Here is a 22751-nt window from a genome sequence, read left to right on the forward strand (position 1 = left end):
TACGCGTTTCATCGAATATTTGTAATTTGCGAATAACGAATATCAACGCGTCGATGAAGTTTAAAAGGATCGCTGCGATGAAATTCGAGAAATGGCGGGAACGCGAGAATATTTTTTGAACGGGCGGAAAGCGTCAAGTGAACGCAGTTCAAGATGGCGGTTTCCGCTCGTTGCGCCAGTGCACTCTGTGAGATCGTAGTGGACGGGAGCCGTTGAATACGCCGAAGCCTCGATTTTCTAGGCCGCTTACAGCACTCCAAAGGTGAGTCTTTTTTCGTTCTAACCGTAAACGTGTTCGAGAGTCGTGAAAACTGACGAACACGATAGCTCGGAAAATATCAGCCGCAATTAATACGGAATGTATTTGACGACGAGTTGTGTGAACCCCGTAGCCGTACGATTCGCCGATCCTTGTCTCGGGTCCCTCGAAATAACCTGCCAAACCGACCGATTTCGTCAAAATCTGGCGATCGAAGCTGTTCGATTCGACATTAGAATAGCATCTACGCATCGGGTTGGTCGTTCTCGTCGAACGTATCATCGTTTTAGGAAAGTTGATCCGGTTGCCGTGCGATACCGGACCGTGCAAAGGCAGTTGTTCGCCTTGCCGCTCGCACAAATGTACGCGAGCGCAACGCACGCGACCGAACGTGCCAGCCCTAAACGTACAATTTTCTCGCCGCCATTTTAGTTACATAGCCGGCAATGGTATTCGCTTTTGTCCGCTTTAACATATATCAAACGATTGCTTTCCCTTCTCCGCATTTCCTATACCGCGCATGGCTACCGTTCTTTCACGTTTATTCCGTGTTCGTCGTTTTCCTCGCAATTTTTTCTCGAAATCCCAAGAGCGCCGCGCGTACGTGCGCTCGACATTTTTCCGATTGATTTTTTTTTTCTCCTTTCGATGGAGGATTCGTCGTACCGCTCAGAGAGAACGAAGCCAGACCGTCTGGCGGATTGTTCTTGTTCTCTCATCGACGATATCCGACCTGCTTACGCTTGAAATCCCGATAAACCGTGGGGCACGCGACGCGTTCCATCGTAGCAACGTGTCTCCGCGTTGCGGCACAGAGTACACGCCCTTTGACAAGCGAACCGATCAGAGGTGTTTCCGATATCGCGTTTGATACACGATCAACACGATAAATACCATCGGACTCGTGACCTAACCACTCGTATTACAATCTACAAAGCTGCACTCGATTTTCGTATCTCCGTTTCGTCGAACGATCATTCTCGTCACCGTTCTGTCGTATCCATCGTCGATAAGTAGGATCGCGACAATCCCACGACGTTTTTTCGAGTTCGATTTCGTCGAAAACGAAGATCTTTGAAAATCTATAGGTTGCTTTGAGATTTGAGATTCGCGACGCAACATTTCTCGAGCCCTCTTTCGCCGGGCGATCGCCGACGACGTAATCGCGATCAAGTGCGAGGCGAATAACGTTAATCGTGAATTTTAACGGAAGGTAGGCGTTTTGTTCGCAGTGGGGGACCATGAACTCCCTTTCTCGCTGTTTTCCCCTACTCTTTCTCGGTCATCGAACAACTCGAACTGTCGAGGTCTACTCTTTTCGCCAAGGCCGACGAGAGCAGCCCTCCTCTGTCTTTCCGTTGATCGCTCGCTCGCTCGCACGTTTGGTCGATCGGGCTGCGTCTCGTCGTGACGCGACACGTCAATGACGTTCCTCGTTTCTCGTTGCTCGTACATATTTGCGTAACGAGCCGCGTTGCTTCTTCTTCGCAGAGGTCGCGCCGCATTCTTTTCTGCTTTTGTGCGGCTCGGTGTTTTGCGAGTCGTCGCGATAACCGAACGACGCCTTCTCGCCATTCATTCCGATCGGCCACCTCCTCCGCTTTCTGTTACGACCACCGTCTCCCATCGATTCAAATGAAAAGCGAATTGTGCCGGCGCGCGGCGCTTCTATCCATCGGTTTTCCTATCAACCCACGATAACGGTGCCCTACTGAAATAAACTCGCGACAGGTAGACGTACCTACGCGTGTCTCCTTCGAGATGAATGTCGCAGAAAATACCATTGCCCGTCTCTGCCGCGTTGGCTGCGGCCCGCGAATCAATCGCGAGCACGCTCAGAGTATGTGGTCGGTCGATAAGCTTCGCCGACTCACTCTGTGTGACAAGCTTTCCGCGAACTATGAAATACGACCGAAAGATTAGGCTTTTGTGTTTCCGTCCCGTTGCCAGTTCTACGTGCGTAAAGGTGTAAAGATCGATGACGCAAGACTATAGATTTGCGTCGGGTCGCCTCGTCTCGCCTCGCCTCGCCTCGCCTCGCCTCGCCCCGCCTCGCTTCTCCTCTCGTCACGACAACCTCTCGATCAGCCGAGACCCACATATACCCATATACGTATATCTTCGCAGCCCCCCTGTATTTTTATTTTTTCACACGCCGCTTTTTCCCTTTGACCGCACGAATTTCCAGAAACAACAGAGCGAGAGGTTTCCTTCGCGTACGACGTGACGCTACTCGAAGCAATACTATTCGGGCAAAAACCGTACGCTCTCCACGACTGTTGCGAATTCGCGACCAATTAGCCCGGGAATCGTTGACGTCTCAACGTCACGAGTCACGAAGGATCTATACCTCCTGACCGTGTCGCGTCAGAGCTATCCTCGAATTACCGGCACGAGGCAACTACGATCCATCATGATTGCAATATTTCATACATAAAATTAAAGCAATCGTTTAAACAATCGACGCCCAATTTCATCGATCGGGATTTCTCAGATTTAAGGTCTTTGTAGACTCGCGGTAAGGTAGAGTGACTACATTACCGACAAAAATGGTTTTACGTGCCTCAAGTTTTCGTCCTTGTATACAGTCAGTCCCATACGTATTCGTACGCTCTTAAAAATTGCATAACTTTCTCAATATTGGAATATACTACTTGAATTTTTTTTGAGAAGTTAGAACAATTGGATCACTACATAACGTGAGACAAATGGTTGATTAAAATTGCAATTGGTCGAAATTACAGAGAAAGTACTGAAAGTTGTATTTTGCAACTTTTTTATGCGGACTTATATTAAAAATTTAAAAAGTACGTTTTGTTCGTCTGTATCAATTATACATATTCTGAATATTTCATCTAAATCGGTCAACAGTAAATCTACCTACGCGCGGTCAAATGACCGTTTTTAAAATTTCGTTTAGAATTTCTCGTATACAACGTTACTGTATCGCCATGTAACTTATTGATTTTTTCCTGTAATATACATAACACCCATTTTTCAATATTCACAACTTTCTTTATTGATTATCTTCTGAAAAAATTTCATAGCATGTCTTTCTATATTAACACTAGGTTTACGAGACCCTTCAAAATGATGGGTTCTAATATTTTTAATTTACAATTATTAATATTCTAAAGATACATCCATGAGGAATTATTAAAAAAATTTATTTCTTTGGGTATATGTTATTTAAAGAAATGGCTAAAAATTTGGGCAGCACATGTTCTTGTTATTTTTATAAAGTAATGTAAAATAGTCACTTTTAGTGCTCCGTAAACCTAGTGTTAAGATACACATTTTTTTTTTGAAGCGGTCATTGACCGCTCATGGTAGGATTAGGTATACATGAAATGTCGGTAGGTTTAGTGATAATATCGATAATACAGAGCAAAGAATGTGACAAGTTTAGTCACAGACTTAACGCACTAGAACTACCGGACCAGTCAAAATGGCTGGTTCCTAATTTGTTCTTTCACAATTACTGAAATTGTAAAAATATTTTCCTCGGCAATTTTTTAATGAACCTCTTCATGGAAGCACATATTACAATAAAAGTTGTATGAAGTCTGGGCACAGTCTTGTCACTCTTACAAAGCAATATACGTCAGTCGCATTTATTCAACACCAAGACGCATCGTAAGTCTGTGTCTGAAGGCAGTGAATGGAAATTATTAATTAAAAAGTCACGTGACTATCCGGGGCCCTTAAATCGTTTCCAATTGGTAAGAGTAAAGTACATTCCAAAGAAGTTTCGTACAAGTATTCTTGTTACGGGCTGTATTACGATATTCACCCGTTACCTAAATCAATTGCCGATTGTTTCACTGTTCGAAACACAGCCGTACGAAAACCAGTTAGGACTCGGTCAATACGGAAACCGTGACCGTGCACGTTTCCGATTTCTACGGCGAACCGTGACCGTTCGCGCGTTTCGATTCTATTGCGCGGACAATGAAACTGGAACGGGGCGAGAGCGGATCTTTTTAGCAACCGCGATCGAAAATCGCGGTTCACGGCGTGTACGCGTACACGCGAACGTCGGAAATTGAATTTTCCTCGATAATAAGATCTCGGTTGGGAGAACGTCACCGGCGCGCGTTGCGTGTCCCGTTCAATTGTTTCGCGTATCCCTGTGGTCGCGACAATGTCGTGGTCCGTTTCCTCGGCTCTTCTCTCCGGAATTATCTCTGTCGTTCGGGCCTTCGACGAGGGAAAAGTTTCCACGGGCGGCTGTGGAAGCCTCGCGTCTCGGGACCCAGCGTTGGTCGTTCGGATAATTCGAGAACAGGGATCTACAGCGGGGGATCCGACACCCAGTTCGTACCGTTCCATTCCAGTTTTCTTACCGCTTCGACTCCAGCTTTCACCACTTTCTCTCGTTCCTTCTATTCTCTCCCCCTGCGTTCTACGCGTCTCCAACGAACAGGGAGGAACGAGCAAAATGGCGGGAGCTACGGCTGTTCCGCCCTCTCGGGCGCGCAGAGTGTTCCAGGCGTTGCATGTTGGCCAGATGAAGTCCAAACAGATGCAAACAAGGGTAAACGAGTAAACGATCAGACATAATTTCCCCTTTCCCGGGTTAAATCTTTTTTGTCGCTCGCTCGGTATAATAATCTTCTGCGCGCGACAACCACCAAAAAAGGAGACATCGACATTCTTCCGACTCCAACTTGGGAGCGAGAAATATGGTCTCGGTCGGACGACTGGCGCCTCTCCGTTTCCTCGACCCGACCTCTTTGCTGTTTTTCGACCCAAAAACCTGATCTCGATCTGATTTCCGCGCAGCGTCCAAGTCGCGCGACCGCATCCTTCAGGAAATTGCTGACACGATTCCGCCAGCGGTCATCCCACTGACCTCTCTCTCTCCCCCCCCCCCCTCGAACGCGTTTATCATTCAACGTGGGTACTCGTTGTAAAAGTTTGCGTCTGTGAACATGCTCGACAAACCACCCCGATGGTTGGTTGAACCTTGTTTGTCGGTATTCTACACGGGACAGGCCACGACTCGACGCGGTGACTCGTCTGACCAACGAACCAGGCAGCAGCTTGACATCAGTCGCTATTCCAAGACGGCTGACGCACAAACTCGAGTCGCTCGCGCGATTTCGCGTACGAACATAACGCCTCGTCCTCGTGTCCCTGTGCGCACACGCTCGCGAAACGTGTAAATATACTTCTCGCGTGCAACTTTTTGCCGGCTCGGACGCATAAGCGAAAGCCTCGGGATCGCGCGACCGCGAAACACACCCTTTCGATTCTTCTTCTCTTTTGCGATCAAGAAATAGAGCCGCGTTCCGCGGTCGAAAAATCGTCCAGGGCCGCGCTAAACATATCCCTACGGTAAGTCCCGAAGCCTTTCGCCTCGTACACCGCCCTACGACCGCGTCAATTTGCTTGTCAACTTTCTCCCCCATGGGGAGCACACACGACGAAGGAACTTGGTACGGGCATGGATCGACCCAGCGGCCGCCATAGGATTTTTTTTTTTTTTTTTTTTATTAAGCATTTGAAACCCTTCTGGGTTTATTTCGCTTTACAGGAATAGTATAAGTGGGTACAATAATATAAAATACAGAAATAATACAAGAAGAATACAATAACAATGTCCGTTAACAGTAAATATGCAGATTGCAATTTTTGAGAAAAGAATGAATACTGAGACAAGATTCAATATTTGGCTTAGCTATTAGTGTGTCTGCATTAAGAGGTCATTTGAAACCCTTCTGGGATTATTTTGCTTTACAGGAATAGTATAAGTGGGGTACAATAATATAGAATACAGAAATAATACAAGTGAATACAATAACAATGTCCGTCAACGCTAAATATGCAGATTGCAATTTTTGAGAAAAGAATGAATACTGAGACAAGCTTCAATATTTGGCTTCGCTGTGAGTGTGTCTGCATTAAAAGGTCATTTGAAACCCTTTTTATTTTGCTTTACAAGATAATATAAGTGGGTACAATAATATAGAATACAGAAATAATACAAGTGAATACAATAACAATGTCCGTTAACGCTAAATATGCAGATTGCAATTTTTGAGAAAAGAATGAATACTGAGACAAGCTTCAATATTTGGCTTAGCTATTAGTGTGTCTGCATTAAGAGGTCATTTGAAACCCTTCTGGGTTTATTTCGCTTTAGGGGAATAATATAAGTGGGTACAATAATATAGAATACAGAAATAATACAAGTGAATACAATAACAATGTCCGTTAACGCTAAATATGCAGATTGCAATTTTTGAGAAAAGAATGAATACTGAGACAAGCTTCAATATTTGGCTTAGCTATTAGTGTGTCTGCATTAAGAGGTCATTTGAAACCCTTCTGGGATTATTTTGCTTTACAGGAATAGTATAAGTGGGTACAATAATATAGAATACAGAAATAATACAAGTGAATACAATAACAATGTCCGTCAACGCTAAATATGCAGATTGCAATTTTTGAGAAAAGAATGAATACTGAGACAAGCTTCAATATTTGGCTTCGCTGTGAGTGTGTCTGCATTAAAAGGTCATTTGAAACCCTTTTTATTTTGCTTTACAAGATAATATAAGTGGGTACAATAATATAGAATACAGAAATAATACAAGAAGAATACAATAACAATTACAAACACACATTACATTATAATTACAAATATAGCTCAATTTGCAGCTGGAGATATTTTCTAGCGCGCGCTGCACTCGATTTCATCCAGAAAACTCATCCGATGGCATAAAAATCCTTGGATTCCACTGCATGCGCATGGTCAATTTTTGGCCTACTTCGAACGCTTATATTACCAAATATCTGCATAATCTCGGCAGCTGCTGACCAGCGCCCACTAGATTGAACCTTCCTCTTTCGAACGAGCCCTTTACCAGCGGCAAAATGTTCTTACATAAGGACGAAAACGTGAAGCACGTGAAACCATTTTTTGTCGGTAATGTAGTCACTCTACCTTATCGCGAATCCACAAAAGCCTTCAGCATCTCTCTCCTTGTTACTCGGGCTTGGGAAACTTCAAAGATAAAAACGGAGGTGTAATAAACCCTGCTACAACGCGAAGCAAAAAATTGCAATTTGCATGAGATTTAATTGAATTTGATCCGATTTGTACGAACTTTGCGTTTACTATAACGGGGCACGAATTAATCGCGGTATAAGAGGGTTACCGTACTCCCCGTTTCGAGTTTTGTAGGGTTCTATCTCCATCTGTTTCTTTCGTCGACACCGAGGCGAATCAGCGCGTAATTTCGTCGCAGGTGAATGAAAGCATAGGTAACGGCAGAGCGTATTAGGCGAGACCGAGTGAATGGCATTGGCAGAGCCGCGCGCACCGTTTATCGCCGTGACGCGCTTAGACGCGCAGCGCTTGGCCGTCGTGAATTTTACGATGCGTTTTCGATCGTTTCGAAGAGAAAAAGTTAGCTTCTGAAATTGGATGGTCGTTTGGGCGGAGAAGGCTCTTGAAAAGAGAGGGGAGGGGCTGGGAGATACGTAACACTCTCGCGTAACACCTACGTAACACCGTCATCTACACTGCCACCTGTGGCACGCGGTCCGCCTTTGTAGTTTGGATCGTTACGGTTTCACGGAAACCAGTTCCCCGTCGTGACCAGCCAGCCCTTTATCGATCCTCGAGTGCTCGTTTCTCGCGTCAAACGGAAAACGACGAGAGACGAGCGAGGTATGGTCGCGGGCGTCGGGGTAGAAGGATTCGATCGACGTCCAGACGTCCAGACGCCCGTGCACCTGGACGTGCCTCGATGCACCTGGATTATTCGCCGCGCAGCAGGCTCGATTCGCATTTTTCTTCAAACTGAAGTTTGCCGTTCGCGATGATAACTCTTTCCCCGTTCAAACCCGTACGCATCAATTCCCCTTCGATATATTTTTACATCTACTCTGGTGTACCCGATTTCTCAACATTTTTCATTTCTCGAGAAATAAGACTATATTTCTCGAAAATTCTCGAGAATTTTTAATAAAATAAAAATATATTCGGAAACTTTTATAAAGTGAAACATTACGCTTTTGTTTTGAAACGACTTCTTCAGAAGCATTATGCGTCTAATGTAGAATCAGACAATCTACTTCTTTTTTTTGTAACAAAATCTGTAGCCCGTAGAAAAATTTCTTTCATTTTGTGTGGACGTTGGCTTTATCGTGTACAGAACATCCAAAAGTTGCTGAAGATTGGGTGTACATTTTCCAGGGACTCAAAAATTTGGAATTCCTTTGTTAGAGTCCGGAATATATTTTCTTCTGCCGCTGAACTCTTGACACTAAATTCTTGAAGGCTATCTGCAATTTCTAACTGTTTTTCCAGTGATAGTTCCTCATTCTGAGAATCTGAAAGTTTTTCACTATTTTCATAAGAATCATTGTTATATTTTCCTAAAAGTCTGCTTAGAATTTTTTTCGCCATTTTATACATATCTGCCTGGGATGTTAAGTAAAAAAATGTATCTTCTGAATCTTTTTGCAGAGATTCTGGATTGTGCAGATATTTCATAAGGGATACAACAATCTTGTCTCTTCTTTTAGATATTTCTTTAATAACAACAAGAAACTCATTACTCAATGCAGTATTCAGTTTTTCTAAAGTTTTAAATAAGAATTTAAGAGAATTTATGAATTTATATGTTATAAAATAAATGAGATTCATAAGATTTCTAGATTGAAATTTCTCGTGAAACACTGGAATTTCTCAATCAATGATTTCTTAATCAATTATAAAATTTCTCGAGAAATTCTCGAGAAGTAACACTAATCTACTCCTTCGAGATCAACGTTGGATCCTGTTATTCAACTTAACACGTTCACTGTCGTCATCGACTTGCTCAAAAATGATTGCGATAACACTAGCAGCATCGAATATCGATTGATTCGTTCCGAAGTGAACTAAATTATAGTGTAAGGTGCAAACTTCGTTATCAAGTATATGATAATTAAACAACTGGCCTTTGTGCAAAAGAAAAATTGTCTAACTGAATTGGAACGTGTTTCTCCTTGAAGTATTTTCGATAAGAATATAATAGAATGATGTTGTTCGATTTTTGTGACTCTAAAATTGTGTAATTCACCTATTCCTTTGTGATAAATGCATCCAATCCGTAGCCAACTAATTTTCAATAACTCTGACCGTTTATACGTCAACGTGTTAATACGAAGTTCAATTTATCGTTTATCTCGAGAGGAAAATAGGACGGATACGTTAACGTAAACTGAAAATGTAGGTTCAAGGTGGGGATAATTTTCTCTTTTCGATTTCATAAAATAGTCCTAGCCAACGCCGTCGAGAAGTCGAACGTTGATCGATATTCGCGTTTCTGTCCGGATCGATCTGTCCGGATCAGAAAATTTAGTGACATTTGAATAGAACTTCTGAACCGTAAGAGTTATCGACACGAAATTTGGGCTCAATAATATATTGTCATTATGTTAGAAATGGGTGAAAAAAGAAAATCAAAAAATCATTTTAGTAATATTTACTTTGTATTTGTCATTACATACTTTATGTTACATAATTATTAATTCTTTAGCTTCTTCATCTACATTTCTAATTTTCTTTGTACGTGATTTTATACGTGTATTAGATATACAGGGTGTCCCACGCAACTGGAACAGGCTGTACCTCCTAAACGGTTGAGAATAGAGGAAAATGTTATAAGAAAAAGTTGAATGGCATCAGACGGTGCATAATACGCAACTAATTTTATGCACTTTTGTGCATCGGTGCATCAGAAAAATGCAACTGCACTTCTTTTTAAAATGGAGACCTACATTTTTGACTGCACCGATCGATACAGTTTGTTGTGCTCTACATACAAGTACTAGTTACTAGGGTACTGGTACTAGTTTTTTAGAGAGAGAGAGAGAAACACAAATATATCTGCAAAACTATAATCAATAAAAATAACTGTAATACAAAAAAAGGCTCCCAATATCTCACTATGCACGCTTAGACGATTCTCTTTCAACTGAATGCTAAAACACCGTCGAATATATTGTGACAGTCGAATGTGTAGCATAACCTAAACATTGTATACAAAGTATTGCAGAGTAGGGCGATGGATTCGAACCGCAGCTACACAGGAGTATACATAAAACTATATGGACGGACTGAACATTGTCAACATTAGATACAAATAATTTGAGAAGTGGGACGAGGAGGGAAATAATTCTCGCGTGATTATATAAAAGAAGATGTACTGTAAATATTGTAATTGATTTTACAGCGGAATTCTGTGGAATTAAAAAAATATGCTCTATTAATGTAGAAAATTTCGCAAATTTTTCCTACTACATTCAACATTATTTCTTTAATAGAATACGTGCATGAATTGCTATTAAGAAACAAGACTTGTCAACACAAAAGACTGCTTTTTAATTAAAAGAAAAAACACGAAAGTGATGATATTTAACAGAATCATGGAACATTTTGAAGGAAAAAACAAGATCTTTTAGGTAGAAGAGGGTACCTTAAATGTACACAAGTTTAACACATTCGCGGACGTGAATGCTATAGCATTTCATTTTCATAATGATGCAAAATTACATGAATGCTATAGAATTCAAATTTTAAAGCCAATTTTTATTCATTTAATTTTATACAACCTTAAGTTTTTGTAATTAATATTCATTTCAAAGTAATAACCAACTGTCATAACTAATGAATAACTTTTTTAAAATTGGTCCAAATGACTTGAATCTTTTTTAGATGTTAGACCAACTAGTTTGCTAGAGAATGACTAAACAATTGTTTTTTTAGATTGCAATTGATTGGAATGATAAATAAATTAAAAAATTATGTTTTTCCAACTTTTTCGTCTGATTTTATGACGATAATTTAAAAATTGCGTTTTGTAGATTTCGATAACTTATACGCATGCTGACAATTTCATAAAAATCGGTCAATGTTGCTATGAGCTACAGCCGTATCAAGATGATCACATAAGGGCGACATTCCCTGGCAAGGTAGAAAATCTGCGACTTCCACCCTTAAACTCTGATTTCGATACGTTTCTAGCTCATTGCGACGTTGACCAATTTCGATGAAATTTTCATGATGCGCGTAAGTTACCGAAATCAACGCAACAAAACGCATTTTTTAAATGATCGTTATAGGCTCAGTTAAAAAAGTGGAAAAATCATAATTTTTTCATTTCTTTATCATTCCAACCAATTACAATCTAAAAAAAAATGTTCAGTCATTCTCTAGCAAACTATTTAGTCTAACATCTAAAAAAGATTCAAGTCGTATGGACCAATTTCTAAAAAGTCATTCCCCTGGAAAATGTGTCAACATACTTTCCGCGGCGACTGTGCATGCAATAGATATCGATAGTCGCAGATTTTCGTCCTTGCCAGGGAATTTCGCCCTTGAGTGATCATATCGAAACGTTTGTAGCTCATTGCAACATTGACCGATTTTTATGAAATTTTCAGTATGCATATCGGTTATCGAAATCTACAAAACGCATTTTTTAAATTATCCTCATAAGATCAGATGAAAAATTGCAATAAAAAAAAACATTTGTTTAGTCATTCTCTAGCAAACTAGTCGGTGTAACATCTAAAAAAGATTCAAGTCATATGGACCAGTTATTAAAAAGTAATCCCGCTGGAAAAACGTGACAACATACTTTCCGCGGCGACTGTGCACGCAGTAGATATCGATAGTGTTAAGTTGACGTTTTTGTCAAAATGTCACTAAATTTTCGAATCCGGACTAGGGCTGTTACTTTGCTTCGAAGGTCGAAGATTTCGATTGCAGAAAATTCGAAGGTGATGAAAATCGAAGGATCGAAACTTCGACACTTCGAAACTTCGAACCTTCGATTCGTTTCCAGTTAACGGATAAAAGGAATAAATTTTCATAATTTGTTTCTATATTCACCATCTGAATTATTTCAATAATTTATTGTTAAGATAATATATTTATTATTTGAATTATCATTTCGATAGTTCACTGATAAAATAATTGTTTAAATAAATAAATTTTTACAATTTGTTTCTATATTCATTATTTGAATTGTTGTTTCAATTATTTATTGTTAAAATAACTTATTAAATAAATAAATTTTCACAATATGTTTCTATATTCATTATTTGAATTATTTCAATAATTTATTGTTCAAATAACTGTTTAGACAATGTACACGTATTTACATAATTAATATAGGAATACATTTCGATAGAGTATAAAAATGTATAATCTACGGAAATTTTTATAATCTATAGAAATGTGTTTCTATATTCATTATGTAAATACTTGTACATTCTTTAAATAATTATTTTAACAATGAAATATTCAAATAATTCACATAATGTATGTAGAAACAAAATTTGAAAATTTATTCATTTAAACCATTATTTTGACAATAAATAATTGAAATAACAATCCAAATAATGAATATAGAAACAAATTGTAACAATTTATTTATTTAAACAATTATTTCATCAGTGAACTATCGAAATGATAATTCAAATAATAAATATATTATCTTAACAATAAATTATTGAAATAATTCAGATGGTGAATATAGAAACAAATTATGAAAATTTATTCCTTTTATCCGTTAACTGGAAACGAATCGAAGGTTCGAAGTTTCGAAGTGTCGAAGTTTCGAAGGTTCGAAGGTGCGAAGGTTCGATTTTCATCACTTTCGAAGGTCCCTTCGTTCCTTCGAAGCTTCGAAGTGTCGAAGCTTCGGAAAAGTAACAGCCCTAATCCGGACCACCGTGCGGCCGCCTGGCTGGGTGACGCGGATTGCACGCGAGCTGCTACGCGTCGCGAGGCAGAAGGTGCGATCGATATTCGCGCGGACACCTTTGCCTGGAGGCTCCTGGTCCCGGCGAGCTAATCGACGTCGATACGCACGCTTCCTGTATCGCCTTGAAACTGTTTTGCCCAGGCTTTTCTTCTCGCCACGTCGCACTAGGTTCGAAACGAACGAACGAACGAACGAACGAACGGCACCGTTTTCCCGGCTTCTCCCGGCCCCGACCGGTGACGCGTTCGTCACTCGAATCCGCCTCGGCCCCCTTTCGATCGATCGGCCCGAGGCTCGGCGAATCTTCTCGAGCGCGGAAGTAAAAATAGTGCTTGTTTCCTATTGAAAATCAATAACGAAATACCCTTGAATGCGTTCCGTTCCGTTCCATTCCATTCCGACGAATCCGCGCGCCACCCCTCCGCCAGGAAAACCTTTTTAGAGCGAAGCTCGGGGAAACTCGCGAATCGTAGCGAGCATCCCCGCGACACGACGCTACGCGGCTCGGCTCGGCTCGACTCGGCGCGGCGCGGCGCCCCGCGAGCAAGGTCAGTGTCGTAATAGTTACGCTTCCTTGCCGCTCGATAGTACGCGCGCGTGCTTTATTTTTCGTCGGATGTGTGCGAGGGAAGATACCTATTCAAATTGAAATTGGTATGGCGACGCGCGCGAGACCGGCCGTTGTCTTATCGGTTTCCACACGCGCACCGCCCATGCTCCCGTCTAATTTCAAGTACTCGAATTGGTATTGCGAATTTAGCAAACGGCTGCGACGAATCGTCCGCGGAACACGTGTCGCATTATCGGCGAATCGAGTCACCGGCGCCGCGTCGCGTCGCGTCGCGAGCCACGTAGCCACGTAGCCGCTCGTTCCGAGTAGATGCTACCGTTTGCCTTTTGTAGCTCGCAACCTGTTTGCGCGACACAAAATGAGAATAAACGGCTTTCTATAGCAACGGGACGGGGCTGTCACGCGCAAACCGCGAGCTAATATTGATCTACGTGTTACTAACCTAGCGTACAAGCCCGTTTCCGAGCGGAGCGTTAAATATCGCTGGATTACCGCGACACGACGTCGTCAACCTCTTTTGCGATCTCCTTCGCTTCCGGTTGTTTCCCCACGAGCTATCGTAAACGCCTGAAAGGGCGAAGATGTCGCGCCCCCCCCCCCCCCTGTGGAAAATTAATTCAACGATGTTTGCCTAATCTCGCGCACCACAAACCCGAAGCAAAACTATACGGTGCCGCCGGTGTACGGAAATTGGTTCGTAAGACCGACATTATCGATTAGCATTTTGCGACGCGATGCGACGCCTACGCAACGCTACTCGAGGCATCGCGCCAATCCGCTTCGACCGTTCATACTACTCTGTATTTTGTTTTAATACGTCCGGCAAACGCTGCGGCACCGGTTGGCCGGAGCGGAATTCTTTCTCTGCCGGACACCCCCGTCGAATTTGTACCGTGGCTATCGGAAACCTAACTGCACGCTATACACGGAGTCGAGACTCGTCGCGAGTCCTCTCGACGAGTCGAATTCGATCGCGCGCGCGACGCGAAACGCTCGTCGATGGAAACAAGCGTCGCAACGAAGCGGCCCGAACATGTTCGTTACGCGACATACCTCCGTATCGATCGGCGAGGGTCGCGTATAGTATTTCCGTGCTTGGTTTAGAGAACGAACGGGACTATCGACGCGTGGATCACAGGCAAAAAGTAGCGGACCTTACAAAAGTAGTTTCCTTAGCCTTGTCTGTTTCCCGAGAGCGTCTCTGCGCCGCGTTTAATTAAACAGTAAAGGCGATTAAACGTTGCCTGTACGAAGCAGAAACAGGCCTGTTCGCGCGAATAGCTCGAAGGATAAGGAGATGCGTGAATACGATTGTTCGGGGGCAAGAAATTGGAAAACAGCCTGCGAATGAATCGTCAGACCAAGGGAAAGAGGGAAAGAGAGCCAAGGAAGAAAGTACCAGCCGGAAAATGGCGGCCAAGGAAGAAGGAAGGGCGGGTCGGCTGCAGGGGTTGCGCGCGCCTCCGCAGATCAATATTTCATTTCAACCTCACCGGCCAACCCCTACTTCTGCGCTCATCTTCTCGATTCCACTATTGTAGCCTCGTATAATTACTTCGTTTTCTATTTACCTTTTATCTCTCTTTCTCTCACCCTCCCTCCCCCCTCCCTCGACTTTATCAGGACCATTCGAGACTCGAAGCTGTTGTTCTCAAACTTCTTCCGCTTTCAACGAAACGGAAAATGGTGTCGCAACCTTGCGGAAAGAAAGAGAGACGCAGATTTCAGAGCTGCTTATGCCACGATGAACATTCTTCGGCGAGAATATGCCGAGCCTGCGTGATCTGTTGAAATGGACCCTGCCCGACAAACCAACGTCATTTCTCTTCTTTTATACGTTTCACACGCATAAGCGGGTAGTGTGCGTGAACTCCGGTAACTTGTGCGCTGTATCCCCGAAACGATGCGTCGTCACCTTGGCAATTGTATTTCGCGCGTTCGATCGTTCCGTGGACGGTCATCGATCCACGACGAAGCGTTCTTGGAGCGTCTTAAACGCGTTGACCGATGGACCTAATTGAAAGCTGGTGGAATAAGGCATCGTATCGGGAGGAAATGGAAATGGAAAAGAAAACGGAACGGTGAAAATGCGTTAACGAGAAAATGTATCGCATAGCGGATAGCAGGTAGAAAATAGAAGATAGAATAGAAAGAGGAAGAGAGAGAGAGAGAGGTCGTGACGCGTTGCAGAGCGTTACGGCGTGGTAGGTCGGCGGCTCGTCGCGACGCGGATCGGATCGGCTGAGCTCGGTTCGGCTCGGGCCGGTTCGGTACGGCGCATCGCGTTCCATGTCTCTGGTGTCCCGGGACAGTCGTGTACCGCTGCCCCACCCAACCTCACCGAGCCGTCCATGCTGGGCGAGCCGATCAATACCTCGGCTCGGGCCCGAGCCGGTCCGAGATGTGCCGAGGGGGCTCGAAAGCGGCCGAGAGCCGCCGAGTCCCTGCACGAGGCACGCCGAGTCCCCACCACGAGCAGCGTTGCCGGCTCAGTCGCTGTGCGGGAGTGGTCACCGAGGGATGTGTGGTATCGTAACCGAGTGTGATTGAGGAAAAAGACCCGGCGTAGTTTCTCCGCGTAATACGCTCTCGCTCTTTACACCCCCGGATTAAAAGAAACACTAGCAAAATACCGAGAGTCTAGTCAGTTTTCGGGGCCCCTCCTGTTTGCCGCGCTATCCCACGGAATACGGGCGAGACCGTGTATTTATTTAAGTATTTATTGTACAAAAGACTTTAACTATAGGTAAGACTGCGACGTTACGTCGCCCCGCATTTGCTATTTGCTTTTGTAAACCCCGGCTCCTCCGTAGTTGCTAGCTCGTAGTCGTTGCCACGGTCTATTCGGTATAACTCCCGACACACGCGTAACCTAGCTACTACTTCCTTCCAGTATCTCTCCTCTCGGTCTCTCGACACCTCGTTCTCGTTTCCGTTGATGCATGCTCTGCTACTACGCATTATCCTATTTCCGAACCGGAGATTCTTCGAGAACGTGCTAGAACCTGCTCCGGGCTAACGTCGCTGCTAACGATCGCGTTTCTCGCGTATTATCCGAGTTCGACGTGAATTGCTCGGTTTCCTCTCTACGTAATCGCGTGACTACGACGTAGAAGAACGGAATCGGTGCGTGGTCCCTGCGACGACGCCGATTAGCCTCGCCGGAAGCAAAACCGATCCGTTGCATCGGTTTCTTTGTTCCTCTCTGCTCTCTCTATTCTCGTTTCTCGTGCGTATCGTGCGCCACGGAATCGAGTAGCTCGAGGACGGGGCGTGTTGCCCGAAAGAGAGAGGGAGAGAGAGAGAGAGAGAGACAGAGAGCGTAGACGAGGAATTTCGCTCTCGCTTCGTGAAAGTAGCGCCGTGGCGCTCTGTCTGGCTGCCTCTCGAATCGTGATTGCGATGGTGCCGACCATAACCTCAAATCGTTGCCGAACGACTTGCGCGACGAGGATCGTCCGTCTCGACGCACAACCTTCGGTATGGCAACGAGGTCGCGGTTCTCCGTCGATTTTCCTTTTCGTCGTTTCTTCGTCTTTCCGTCCCGTGCATGCTCGCGCGTTCGTCGAAACGTTTCCTCGCGTCCTCGGCCATGTCGTGGCCATATTACGGGGTCTGTAGGTTCGCGTACTATTTTTGGAAATCTGAAAGTAATTTTTTATCGACCCTGTTCGGGGAACGGGTCTCGCGAGATATCGATTCTCCGCGCGCGATCGTATCGCGGTAGTCATCGAACCGAGATATCGATAAAGCCCCGCCGCGTTCGTCGATAAAATCGGTGAATCGTTACCCGCGGCCAAGAGAACTCGTTTCACTTGAATTCACGCGCAGTCTCACTGTTCCGATGATAACCGGTAGCAGCCGATAGCATGATCGTGTCTCGCACGGGTTTCCGTCGGTGAACTTGGCACGCGGTCCAACTCGAGATTCCACGGAAGACGTGTCGCGTCGTGAATCATAGGTATTCGCGACGCGTCCGTTACGGAAATTTCGCCGACGGAGCCATTGCGGCCATGCCGCATTCGAAATAATATTAGCCGTGGCTCGAGACAGTTTCGGAACGGAAAACCGCCGCGCGTCGAGACGACGCAAACCGGCCGGCCGGCAAACACGTTCGTTTCTGCGTCGCGTTCCATTCGCGATTCGCTCGACGAATGTCTACGCCGGAAATATTTCAGCGGCGACGCGCGATGTTGTTCCTCCTCGGATCTCGCAGATCCGGCAACACCGCCCGCGCCTGTCCAAGCATTTGCTAACCCAAAGCCAGGTGATCGCGCGATTAAATATAGGACGTCGAATACACCTACCGGTTTAATATTTCTGTCCGGGTTTCACCGAGCCGAAGGATTCTCTCGACGACCTTCCCTTCCCTTCCCTTCCGTTTGCCTATATCTATAGGGTGTACCGGGTTTTAATGGAGAAACTTGGGGAGCGTATCCTACAAGTGGAAATGAGATAAAAATCTCATTTGAAGTTTGCTCAGCAACGGTTTATTCCAAGGTTATAAGCATTAAAGTTAGAATTGATGCCGGCGGATTTTGAAACAGAAAAAAATGGCGGAAATGCGACAAAATAAGGAAGAGATTTATTCTGTCATAAGCTCGCATAAATTGTATTTGCGCCCGAGGACGACATTTTGATATAATCCAATAGACACGTTCGGCCTTTCAATGTTCAGTAACATAAAATCCACCGTTATCAATTCTAACTTTGTAATAAAGCGTTTCTGAGCAAACTTGAAATGATACTTTTTAATTATTTCCACTTGCAGGATATGCTCCCTAGGTTTGTACATTAAAACCCGGGACACCCTGTACATCTATGCTTGTGCCTCCGCTTATTCTCACGTTAACGTTCCGAATTAACGGGCAGCGACGAACCCTGTGCGACAGGTCGGCGCCTGTATCTCCAACTGATAATTCGAATCGGAACCGTCGGATCGATGTGGGCCGTGGCCAGCGCGGAATTTTATCGAGGGCGCGCGTTCTCGGCTCGGAAACGAAAAAAGGTCGCTTCCGAATAATTCCTCGGCGGAACACAGGCGCAGCTCCTTCGAGACGGTTACGCCTAGTGTTCCTCATTTCTCAACATTTTTCATTTCAAAATATAGTCTTATTTCTCGAGAATTCTCGAGAATTTTTAATAAAATCAAAAAATATTGGGAAACTTTTACCAAACTTTTATAAAGTGAAACATTACGCTTTTCTTCTGAAATGACTTCTTAAGAAGCATTATGCGTCCAATGTAGAATCAGACAATCTGTAGCCGTAGAAAAATTTCTTTCATTTTGCGTGGACGTTGGCTTTATCGTATACAGAACATCCAAAAGTTGCTGAAGATTGGGTGTCCTTTTTCCAGGGACTCAAAAATTTGGAATTCCTTTGTTAGGGTCCGGAATTTATTTTCTTTTGCCGCTGAACTCTTGACACTAAATTCTTGAAGGCTATCTGCAATTTCTAACTGTTTTTCCAGTGATAGTTCCTCATTCTGAGAATCTGAAAGTTTTTCACTATTTTCATAAGAATCATTGTTATATTTTCCAAAAAGTCTGCTTAGAATTGGTTTCGCCATTTTATACATATCTGTCTTGGAGGTTGAATAAAAAAATGTATCTTCTGAATCTTTCTGTAGAAATTCTGGATTGTGCAGATATTTCATAAGGGATACAACAATCTTGTCTCTTATTTTAGATATTTCTTCTTTAACACTAGGTTTACGGAGCACTGAAAATGACTGTTTTACATTACTTTATAAAAATAACATGAATGTATCGATCAAAGTTTGTAGCCATTTTTTAAATAATATATATCCAAAGAAATCAATTTGTTAAACAATTGCTCATAGATGCATTTTTACAATCTCAATATTCGCAATTTAAAAATATTACAATCCGTCATTTTGACGGGTCCCGTAAATCTAGTGTTAACAACAACAAGAAACTCATTACTCAATTCAGTATCCAGTTTTTCGAAAGTTTTAAATAAGAATTTAAGAGAATTTCAGAATTTGTGTTGTAAAATAAATGAGATTCATAAGACTTTTCCTAGATTGAAGTTTCTCGAGAAATAATCAATTCTAAAATTTCTCGAGAAGGAACGCTAGTTACGCCTCGCGCCACGAAGGAACCGCTTCCTCGAACCAATGGCAGCGCGCGCCTAGACGACGCTCGAAACGTATAATCTCGAAATACTTTTCTTCCGCGCGCGCGTGGAAAACCTGGAAAAATCTATCGCGGTACATTCTGCCTCCGACGAGATCGCTTCGCGTTTTTCCGTCTTTTTTCTTTCCTGTCGGCGTGTTGCGTCGTACATCCGATGCCGCAAACATCGGCCTATAATGCGGCGATTACGAACGCTATCGCGTCGATAACGACTCGCTTTCGTCGTGAACACGCGCCGCCTGTAATCGTCGCGATGTCGTCATTAGCGTTGACTCGGTCGACGGAACCGCGCTGGAATTTCACAGAGTCGCGTTCCGCTTCTTCAGACGCCGGTGCGCATCGACTCCGCGGCTACTAGAAAATGTTCAAGTATCGTCGGGAAATTATTTCGATTCACGACAATATTCAACGAGCTTTACCGTTTCGCGCCGACGGGACACGGAATTCGCGTTCTTTTGGCCTAAACGCGCAAGGGACATCGGCCAAACTCGCGACTCTGTTGCAAAACCCGTCGAAAGAAGTAACGACGAGAGCTATTAGAAAATGTTAACCGTGTCGTCGGGAAATTATTTCGATTCTCGACAATATTCAACGAGCTTTACCGTTTCGCGCTGATGGAACACGGAATTCGCGTTCTTTTGGCCTAAACGTGCAAGGGACATCGGCCAAACTCGCGACTCTGTTGCAAAACTCGTCGAAAGAAATAAAGACGAGAGCTACTAGAAAATGTTAACCGTGTCGTTGGGAAATTATTTCGATTTATTACTTCGACAATATTCGACGAGCTTGTCTACCGTTTCGCGCTGATGGAACACGGAATTCGTCGATGCGAGAACGAGCATATTCGCGTTCTTGTGGCCTAAACGCGCAAGGGACGTGGGCCGAGCTTCGTTGCAAAACTCGTCGAAAGAAATAACGACGACGTGCCGCGCGGATTATCGATCGCAGCCTCGAGCCGTTTCTCGTTCGACTGCACCGAGAGCGTCGTCGCCGGGTATAGCGCGCCCCGTTCAGAAACATTAACCTCTTTTTTCCCCGTCGCGTTCGATTCACCGTGGAATTTTCTCGGGCAATCGATCCGCGTCCGCGACACATTTACCCCGGGGTGTGGATCTCGCGGAGTCTCGTTGTTCTCCTCGTTATCGTCGCAAGCCTTTTTCACGGAGCGACGACGACGCAGCAACACGCTCTCTTCCCGGTGTGGCAGTAAAATTCGGATAATTTTAGAAACTCGTCGCGGAAGTTGAGTCGTTCGAACGGAACCGATAGTTGCCGCATTCCGCGGCCCGAGCCAATTTTCGAAACGCGGGTGGACGCCTCGAACCGTCGAATCCCGAGGCCCGCAAATGTCTCGGACATGATTTGGTCCGACCGAAAAAGGCCGAGCTCGCCCGCGTGCTTGCACGCCCATTGTCAGAGACGGTGAGAGCGACGGAGAGAAAAGAGAGAGAGAGAGAGAGAGAGAGAGAGAGAGAGAGAGAGAGAGAGAGAGAGAGAGAGAGAGAGGGAGCTAGAACGGTGACTCACCGCGAGAGAATCGCGTTACGACGCTGGGATCGCGTAAAAACCGTTGGTCGATTCCAGGAACTATTTCGAATCGAAGGCGCCCGCGATTGATTACGAGACAACACTGGTTTTCCGGAAGTCTTGGGGTTGATTCATACGCGCTGGAGAGGGATCGTATGGCACGGGGACTCTGCAGTAAGGAGCAAAACTGATTACACACTATTTGAAACAGCATAACTTTTTTCAAATTAGTCCAATTATATATAAACCTGATTTTCCGGAAGTCTTGGGGTTGATTCATACGCGCTGGAGACGGATCGTATGGCATGGGGACTCTGCAGTAAGGAGCAAAACTGATTACACACTATTTGAAACAGCATAACTTTTTTCAAATTAGTCCAAATACATATAAACCTGATTTGATTACCCTAGGGGTTACAAATCCTTAGGTCACCTCCTCCGTCCATCGCCGATTTTCCATTCTCACTTTGACCTAACTTAACGCTAACTTAAACGTAAACTTAACCTAAACATACTTCTATATATACAGGGTCATCCGTTTTTAAACGGCCGAACGTCAACCAGGTATAGAGGACCCCAAATGAAACAACTTTCACCCCTAACACTTTTTTTTTGACTCGGTCTTGATTTTTAGATAATTGCAAAAACCCGTCATTTTTTGCGTTCACTTAAGATTAAATATATTAGGACTGTAATTATGTATCTTGATGATTTTTCCTTTGTTTGGTTTACAATAAATAGGGGCATCTTTTTTGTATGACCTTTGGATCTTGGTTGTTTTGAGCACGCCGTGGAGACTGAATGAAATAACCTTCGAATCCAAAAAAGTGTTAGGGGTGAAAGTTGTTCCATTTGGGGTCCTCTATAGCTGGTTCACGTTTGGCCGTTTAAAAACAGATGACTCCGTATAGAGAGAGAGCATGTTTAAATTAGTCCAAATAACTTTAGCGTTTTTTGAGAAGTTAGAAGGTTTATTAGATGAGATGTAAACAATTTTTGACAAAAATTTGAATTGTTCGGAATCGTGAAAGAGATAGTAAAAGTTGTTCTTTTTATCTGAGCCTGTATTGAAAATTTCAAGAATGTGTTCGATTCGCTCGAAGAAATTATATCCGTGCTGAAAATTTCACCGATATTGGTTACTTCGTTTACCAGTTATAAACGATTAAAAGTGGGAAAATTGTTCACGATTTTCGACTTAAAATCGCGCTCTCAAATACGCTAAAGTTATTTGTATTAATTTGAAAAAAATTATGCTGTTTCAAATAGTGTGTAATCAGTTTTGTTCCTTACTGTAGATACAAATGCAGGGCACATTTTCGGTAACTCTGCATTTGTATTTGGAGTCCTTATATGGTCTGTCTCCGGCGTGAATGTATCGACTCTTAATCAATTAACTGTGGAATTTAATTTGAAAAATCCCTCACGGCGCGGAATTCAAATCAAGTAATGACTAATATA

The 22751-nt window shown here is 43.7% G+C and overlaps 1 protein-coding gene across 2 annotated transcripts in view; it reads left to right on the plus strand.

Moving 5' to 3' along the window:
• The first annotated feature begins 149 nt into the window (after positions 1–149).
• Positions 150–22751, plus strand: part of 14-3-3zeta (tyrosine 3-monooxygenase/tryptophan 5-monooxygenase activation protein zeta) — a 34987-nt gene continuing 12385 nt past the window's right edge. Inside the window, exon 1 of one of the 2 annotated variants that reach the window (XM_076806403.1) lies at positions 150–262. The gene's annotated coding sequence lies outside the window, so the exon portion shown is untranslated. Of the gene's footprint in view, positions 263–16100; positions 16350–22751 lie in introns of those variants that run through there. The other variant, XM_076806402.1, reaches the window with a different exon arrangement.

This window comes from Halictus rubicundus, chromosome 2, assembly GCF_050948215.1.
Source record: "Halictus rubicundus isolate RS-2024b chromosome 2, iyHalRubi1_principal, whole genome shotgun sequence".
Classification (NCBI taxonomy): domain Eukaryota; kingdom Metazoa; phylum Arthropoda; class Insecta; order Hymenoptera; family Halictidae; genus Halictus; species Halictus rubicundus.